The sequence below is a fragment of the Balaenoptera musculus genome, chromosome 4 (genome assembly GCF_009873245.2).
Source record: "Balaenoptera musculus isolate JJ_BM4_2016_0621 chromosome 4, mBalMus1.pri.v3, whole genome shotgun sequence".
Classification (NCBI taxonomy): Eukaryota; Metazoa; Chordata; class Mammalia; order Artiodactyla; family Balaenopteridae; genus Balaenoptera; species Balaenoptera musculus.
Genome location: NC_045788.1, coordinates 67,249,528 through 67,258,820, shown reverse-complemented (window position 1 = coordinate 67,258,820; position 9,293 = coordinate 67,249,528).

Here is a 9,293-nt window from a genome sequence, read left to right as displayed (position 1 = left end):
GCACAAAACACTGCCTTCATTTAATAGATGAGAAAAATGGGCTTTGGAAACATAATTGACTACTCAAGGTACATAGCTAATTAGTACCTTAGCTAATTAGACAAAACTAGAGACTATTTTGATCTTTTAATTCCTGTCACAAGTATTTTTTCACTATGATCTTTTATCTTCAAAAGTGGTTATAGAAATAAACATCAGAGAATGTGGGTTATAATTACATTTATTTCAAATAAGTAACTCTAACAAAAGAGATTTTGGTCATATCCTATAAGCTACGTATGTTAAAATCCATTCCAGTTACAGAACAGGCAGAGGTTATAATTAACACATAGAAAAGTATAACACAGTAGCCCTGTTTCACATCTGGAAACAGGGCTAGTGATTCAGCAGCTGGAGTTTGATGAAGACATTAGTGAAAGTCAGGGTTGAAGCCATCAGAATTCATTTTTAAGTGACTTGAATTTTATGTGTCAGTGCAAGTCTAAGCAAAGTTCATGCTTGGTGTGTGGTTGGTTGGTTTACTTTTGGGGGCTGGGGAAGAAGTGTGGAGAATAGGCTGTAAGCGGGTGGGTAGGGTTGAGAGAAAATAGTTTGTTTTCAGAGAAATTTTCTGACAAAGATTTTTTATCAAATATCACAAGTCACATTTTAATTTAATGTCTTAGAAATACTTACTGAATGACTGCTGTATGTCAAGTATTGTACAAGGTTCTGGATGTATTTCTCTGATAAACTTTGTTAGTATTATTTTTCATGATACTAGAGTTTCCATTACTTTAATCTGACCTCCAGACAGAGACTTGAAAGTTCCGTAGCAAGTGCCCTTTATGGTCCACTGAAAACTACTGCAAATAATAAAACGATAAAACTAATTTGGGTTATAAGATTATCATGATATTTAAAATAGAAATTAAAAAAAAGAAACCTGTGTTCCTTTCTGTCATCTCATTTCTGAAAATCTTTGCCTGCATCTTAGTTCATCAGTAAGTCATTAAAATTCAATTTAACCTGGCATCTCAGACTTTAATTTTGATAGGACTAGATTTTCTTTTTCTTCCCATGTTAAAGAGCATTCATTTTTTTAAAAGGAGGTTTTTCTTACTGCTGAAGGGTGTAGCTTTTTCTTTGAATGTCCAGCAGAGGGCATGAAAGCCTATCCATGATTCCAGCCCAATAGCTAGATTTGATTTAATGGCTAAGGGAAACCATGAAGCTAGGTTTTTGACACACTCTAGCAGAATAGAATAATAATGAGGTTCAAATTTGCAAAGAGGAATTTAGTACTTTAGCTCGTGTTGCTCACAATGAAGCTGAGCATCAGGTGAGATGCCTGCCATCAGAGAGTCTAGAAAATTTGAAATATACTTGTACTTCTGCGGGTGACACTTGTAAGTTTGAGTTGCCTAAAAAGGCAGGGTAATTTGTGTATATGCTCCTTATGTGGTCTATAACATCTACAGCACTGACCCTATAGGTCTAGTCTATTACTTTTCTACCTGACCATGAGTTCCCCTTTAATTTTCAGTTTTGTGGTTCCAATTTGTTTCATTTGTGTTAGGAGCACAACTTTTATAAAAGACAACTATAAAATTCAATATCTTTCATGGACATGAAATAGAGCTAGGATAAGACTGAATAGCATTCAGCTGGACAATGAAATGAAATTCAACCAGAATATTATATTTAAGGCAAAATGTGAAATACTTCAGGTTTGAATAAGAGAAAATGACACCATGAAAATGTGTTGGCTATAAGGCTCCACTTTCAATAAAGATTTTTTTAATCAGAACAAAGAAAGGAAATAGAGTATACATTCCAAAGGAATCTTTCACTTTTAAATCCATTTTGCTTTGTGATTTTGTACAAAATAACAATACAAGCTTTTTTCTTCCTGTTTAATACTATATCTTGGAAAAATAGTATATTTTTTTTTGTTATTTTACTAAATGTAGTTCTGGGAAAATGAAATGAAAGCAATATCCTTTTACAAAATGATATAATTTGGTGATAAACAAAATGTAATTTATATTTGTGCATTTGGAAATAGTTATTTTTCCCCTTCTAAAATTATGCCAGCCTAGATCTATCCGATTCATGAAGCAAGCAATGTATATCAATCAAGATGTCATATTTTTATATTAGTAAGATGAAAAATGGTATTGCTCAGAAGCACTGAAATTATCAAAGAATTCAGGTGTCTTAGTTTCATTCTCATGTTTATTGAGGAAAAGTTTCCTCTTTGGAAAATCTGTTTATGGGATGCAGTAAGCAAAACTAAGAGAATTTCCCTTTCACTAGTAATTAATATAATTTTGTCTCTCTTTATATTTAGTAAATTGTCAACTTTAACTTTTTTCATCGAATATGAAACCTGAATTCATCTGTCAATTCAGATTATTCTCTCATTTATTTATCTAAATCTGGATAAATTTATACTGCTAAAAAGCCTTAGGTACCACTGACTAATTGCCTTTTAGATTTAGAAGGTCTGGAGCTATTATTTTTTCATGAAGAGTATTGAGAGACACAAAATAAGAAAGCCTAGGGACTGATTTTAAACAATCAGTGGACGATTGCATGCTTACCTGATACCATGTGGAATGCTTGTCACCTGTGACATGACCAACAAAATAGATTGATGCTATATGAGGAGAGTTGGATGAAGGGTTGGGAGGCCAATCTCTCAAGGATACCAAAACATTACTGAGGTTCTAAGGTCTTTCTGGAGATAAGGATTTTTTTAAAGGAGAGTTTGTGGTTGAAAGAACGCTTTGATAAGCTGTGTAAGCCAGTCAAGGGACACATTCAAGTAACAATAGATGATCACTAAAAAGGGTAAGTCTGTGTAACCCCAGGAACTCTGCTTTGCTGTTTAAGGTTTAAGTGTTTGGGGCCAAAACTAAACTGTGTAAGGCTTCAGAGGAGAGTTTTTCTACTTTATAAGTACAGTTTTACTATAAATTTATTAGCATAAGGAGAGGATTCCATTAAGAAGAAAACAAGAATTGACATATGCTCAGAACAGCCAATACTGGAACATTAACTCCATGTGATTAAGCCTCCACTGTGTTTTTAGCCTCCAATTTTTATTTTCCAATAATGCATTTTATTCTTAGTTTCCTTCACCTTTATTTTGTCTGTTTTAGACAAGGTTTGCTAACTGCTTCAGTTGCTGCTATATTAACCAAATTAGCTTATTTTGTTTTTATTTACTAAACTTGAAGCTTTTCCCTTCACCAATAAAATAAAGCCCCCCTCTGATTTCCTCCTCTAATCAATACTTCTTGCTCCATAGTTTTAGAAAACAAAGGCACAGTATAATGTAGTTTAAATTTAGTAAAAGGAAAAGACATTTTTCAGACAATTGGAACAAAATAGACATTGGAAAGAATGATGTTAAGGAGCTGTTAATTGTTTATGTTGTTGACTGTGATAATGGTATTGTAGTTACATTGTTAAAAAGTCTTTATCTGTTATTTATATATATATAATAAGGTATTTATGAGTGAAATGATTTGATTTCTGAGATCTATTTTAAATAACCAAATAAATAAATACTCTTATTTTCTTAGTTTTTGGCTCTGGAGAAAGCCTATAGGTTGAATTTGAGCATATGTCCATTTTTCACTTGCTAACTCTAATTCTAACCTGTGGCTCTACTTTGCCTGAGCAATGAAACTTAATAAACTACTGAACCTTTTGCTTAGCATATATTTTATTTTAAGAATATTACGTTGATTAGCCCATTGTATACCAAAATTCAGTCAGCCAAATATGGACTTACCCATTTTTGATAACCCAAAAAGCATTTTTACTTATTTTTATTTAATGTATTTTAAAATCAACGCAGTTTCAAACTTAAATGTATTTAAATGAAAAGTTCAAATTGTATTCTAAGTGGAAAACATGGTTTTTCATATCCACATAAAAATAAATAGACGGCTGTAAAATAAAAATATTCAATGTACCACCTAAAAATATTTCAAATATGATGGGTAGGAAGTATAACACACTTTGAGAAAATAAATATATGTTTTGAAATTGGGACTAGACCATAGCAGGGTAGTAAAAACAATAAAAAAATAATTTCCATCTGCAGAAATAAATATTCAAACAATTAGTGATTATTTTTAAAAGTTTATCAACTGTACTCAATTTAGTTAAATAAATGCAAATCAAAACAATAATATGATATCATTTTTTTACCCATAAAAGTGGTAACAATATTAAACGTTGCTAATATCTTATGTTGGCAAGGATATGAGGAAACAAGCCTTTTTATATACCACTGGGAGAAGTGTGAATTAGCATAACATTTTTTGGAACCCAATTTGGCTATGTGTATCAAAAATGTTAATACATATTCTCATAGATTCAGCATTTCTACTTTTAGACACAGTTGGAAAGTAATTCTATAGTTGTAATCCTATAAGAAGGCAAAGATGCTTTTAAAAGAATATTCATTGCCACAGTGCTTATGACACAAAAAGCAGAGGAAGCAATGGAGACATTTAAGGGGACAAATTAGACAAATAATGATACATATGAACAAAGAACTATGCAGCCATTAAAAAGAATAAGGTGATATGGAAAATGCCAATAAGTACAGTTAACTATTAATTTTATTTTTAAAGGGAAGATAAAGAGTAAGAGTATGGTGTATACATTTTCAAAGGATCTATATATGCCATAAAATTTATTTTCTTTATAAAGACATAAGAAATATGTGATAGGTACACCTCTTGGGAGAGAGGTGGTGGGGGGAAGCCATGGAGATGGGTAAGAGAGACATTGTTTAATATTTACATTTCTGTACTGTTAATTTCTGAAAAATCTTATGCATGTATAATTTTCCTCTATGTTAACAAACACTCTCTGGGTACAGGGATAAATGGTGTTTTTGTTTGTTTTATTCTTTATTCTTTTCTGTTTTAAAAAAGTAAAGATTACTTCAATAAAATTTTAAATGACAAATCACCAGCTTTTTTGAATGGAAACATAGAGTAACCAATATAGGACTGTGTATTATATTGTTTTCCAATTAATTACAGCATATCAAGGGCCAACATTATTCACTGGAGAGCATTTATTTTGTAGCTCAGAAGCTGCAGAACCTGCTCTAGGAATGCTTTTTCCACATAATCCCCAGTTTATCTCCTTAAAATGAAATAGGAACTATTCTCTCCAGCATGAGGATGTTGAGATAAAGAAACAAAACCAAAAAGGTAAAAGAACTGATTTGAAAGAAGATGAAAGTGTAAAGGAGAAGATATGGTAGGAATATTAATTTGGGAATGAAACTTCTATCTGTGATGGTGAAGGTTGTCTTTAATAAGACTTTGCTCCTTGGGTCATGCCTCAAAGCGGCTGACTGTAGGAGGGAAACCAGGATAGTTATCCTACAGAATAAAACTAGCACCTTAGGACCTTGGCTTGCATTTCTGATGGTAGCACTGAGGGCTTTTTAGCAAACATCTTCATCTCCACTTTCCTACTTGGAAAGAAGGAAATACTATCTTCCTAGGGTTTTCATTTTAAAGTTAATTTATGAATATATCAAAACCTCCTTATCCCAATTATGCTCTGAGGACATTGAACTACATGTAATTTTCAGCAAATTACTTGCCCTCTCTTGATTCTATTTCTTTGTGCATGTTTTCCTCTTTACACAGAATTCTTTCCCCTAATTTGTTTTCTTTGAAAATGCCTGTCATCTTGCTTCATGCAACTGAAATTTCCCTCCTCTATGAAGGCTTCCCTGACTCCACAGGCAGATGCAGAGATTGTTTTTTCCATGACATTCCATACATACCCACATTATAGCAATTATTTTATTGTACTCTAAGTTTCTTCTTTTTTTATGCCTCTGTCCTCTCTGTGTCTTTGGTTGCTTGAAAACATAGAGATGGTCTTTCAATAAAACTGCACAAATGTATGCATTAATAATGGAAGGAATAATCCAATGAACAAATAATTGCATACAATGGATACAAATAAAATGCTTAGTTTCTCCAGGCTAGGGTATTATCATCATTCACTCACTCATTTATTCAAAAATATGTATTGAAGGTCTACTATGCATCAGGCACTGTGCCAGTTGCTGGGAACAGAGCAGTATACAAAGAATAAAGTGTTTTACCCTTTTAGAGCTTGCAAACTTGCAGGAGATCACGCACTCATAAGTGAAGTGCAATGGGGGCAATGAAAGCAGAGCCCTCAGGTGTTAGGGAACCTAGCCCAGTGGAAGTCAGGAAGGCCTCCCTTGAAGATGTGATGTGTTACTGGAGATAGGAAGGATGATAGGGATAAGAACTGGAAAAGGAAGAAGCTGTTCCAGAGCCAGAGGCAAGAGAAACATGGGGCTTTTGAGGCAGAGAAAGAAATGCAGTCTGGTTGGAGGGTGGAGCAAAGGAGAGAGTGCTAAAAGAAGTAGGAGAGGTACCCAAGGACCAAGTCATGATTGACCTTTAAAAATCATGTTAAAATTTTTGTTAATTTATCCTAGAAAAAATAGGAAGACATTTAAGCAAAGAGGTAACATGATTGGATATGTATTTTCAAAAGCTCTATCTGGCTGTAGTGTAAACATGGATTGGAAAAAGGAAAAGAGGAAGCTGCCACCATCATCAAAGAGAGAAAAGATAACAATTTGGACTAGGATGGAGATAATGACTTGAAACAAAACAATGATTTACAGGGCTTTTAAGGACATTTAATGTTCAGCTGGCTGTAGAAATGAAGGTAAGGGGCTTCCCTGGTGGCGCAGTGGTTGAGAATCTGCCTGCCAATGCAGGGCACACGGGTTCGAGCCCTGGTCTGAGAGGATCCCACATGCCGCGGAGCAACTGGGCCCGTGAGCCACAATTACTGAGCCTGCGTGTCTGGAGTCTGTGCTCTGCAACAAGAGAGGCCGCGATAGTGAGAGGCCCGCGCACCGCGATGAAGAGTGGTCCCCGCTTGCCGCAACTAGAGAAAGCCCTAGCACAGAAACGAAGACCCAACACAGCCATAAATAAATAAATAAATAAAGAGGATGCATTTCAAATAGTAAAAAAAAAAAGAAAACTGAGCAATTTATTAAAAAAAATAAAATAAGAAATGAAGGTAATAAGAGAGACAAAGACAACTTTCTCATTTTTCTATTAAGCATAAAATACCTGGTATCTAGCCCACAGAACAACATAAATGTTTTTGAATGAACTAACAACAGAGTCTCATAGATTAAGAATATTTTTTACAGAATATTATATAGTAATAGTAACACTATGTTTAATGAATAATACTGTGTCTAGTGGTGTATGACACCTCTTACATTAAAAAAATCCTCTATTTTACTTCTTTTTTTTTTGAATTTTTGAATTTTATTTTATCTATTTTTTTATACAGTAGGTTCTTATTAATTATCCATTTTATACATATTAGTATATATATGTCAATCCCAATCTCCCAATTCATCCCACCACCACCACACCACTTCCCTATTTTACGTCTATCATGTTATTATCAAAAGTAATTGAAATAGTAAGCACATTTATAGAATGAGGGAGTTAAACAAGATGACCTCAAAAATTCATTCTAGGACTAAATCTCTACTTCTAAATCATTATTGTAGTGATTCCTTTCTAACATTAAACTTTTTCTTTTATATTTTAAAAAACAATTTGAAAGAAAATAGCCATATTCCCAATGATCACTCTGTGCGTGTTTGTGTGTGTGTGTGTGTGTGTGTGTGTGTGTGTGTGTGTGTGAATTTCTAGTTCTATGCAGAGAATTAGTTAAGATACCCTGTGATACTTAGATTTCCATTTCTATGATTACTTCTCTCTAACATGAGAGTTAAATGAGGGTAAGGTGATATGAATAATTAAACCGATAGGTGTCACTATGGAAGGCTAATTTTCAAATAGAATAATAATCTAGATGACATCCTATTATTTTTCACATATTTTGCATTATTATAAAGTTTTCTGGAATACCCTCACCCTTTCTTTATTTTTTTATATTTTATATTTTTATATACATTTTTATGAAGAAAAACTGAAAAGAATCAATTATTTTAAAATTATTAGTTTGAGTAATTGTCAAATTAAAAATAAATCTTAGAACTGTATTTTCAGGACCTCATTTCAGTTGTCTGGGAACAAATTCTAACCAAATGTATTAACATTTTTATAAGAAATTTGTTAAAGCCAATTGACCTACTCATTGGAGATATGTATAAGATGTTTTTCCTCGACTCTTTTAATCTTCCAATAAAATGCTGGTTATGGATACTATTTATTTTGTTCTTTAAATTTATTCAAAAACACTTGGATTCATATTTAAATTAAGTAGCAAACTTGATCCCCAAGGTGAATAAGTGACAGAGATTCCTGTTGTACTTAAAAAGAAACAGTTGTTCATGCTTTCAAACAAAATGGAAGATTGAATCTTTATGAATCCCAGGCACCCATGAAATATAACCTATGTTTAGAGGACTTAAACTCTGGAGACCTAAGAAAAACTCTTCAACATTGTACTCCAATTGCTCTACTTGATTTTACTCCCGGTAAGTATTGTGTATGTAAGGATGTGTGTGTGTGTGCACGTGCGTGCACGTGTGCATGCACAATCAATTGTGAATTATATATTGATCATTCTAATATCAGTATATCTGAAAATTTTAAAGTTTACGGTACTATGAACAAGGAAATTATATGGTGAAGGACATAATCGGGAATCTGTACAGTTGTATTATCCTATCTCCTTTTATGGAAATTATCTTTACCTAGATATTTTTCTAAAAGTGATTTTCACCCTTGGGTCGGTTAAGTGGGACGATGCAAGCTGCATAGGAATCATCTAGGAAGTATATTAAAAATAAATCTGAAATTCCGGCATAGTATTATTTTTGATCTGGATGCTGATTACATAGTATGCTCACTTTGTAAAAATTTATCAAATTATACACTTATTCTCTGTGTACTTTTCTGTATATATGTTGTACTTAAATACAAGAAAGAAAATACATAAAAGAATATACAAGGGATCACTAAAATAGTTTAGAAGAAAACAGAAGAGAATATCATCACGATTTTGGGCATACAAAAATTTCTTAACCAGGATACAAAGAAATTATCATCATAAAGGGAAAAAATGATGAACTGGACTACATTAAAAATAACTTGTCATTAGAAAATTTCATTAATAATGTGGAAAAGCAGCCCACAGGCTAGGAGAAGATATTTGTAACACATATATCTGATAAAGGACTCAGATCAAGAATATATAAAGAACTCTTTGAAGAAAAAAGA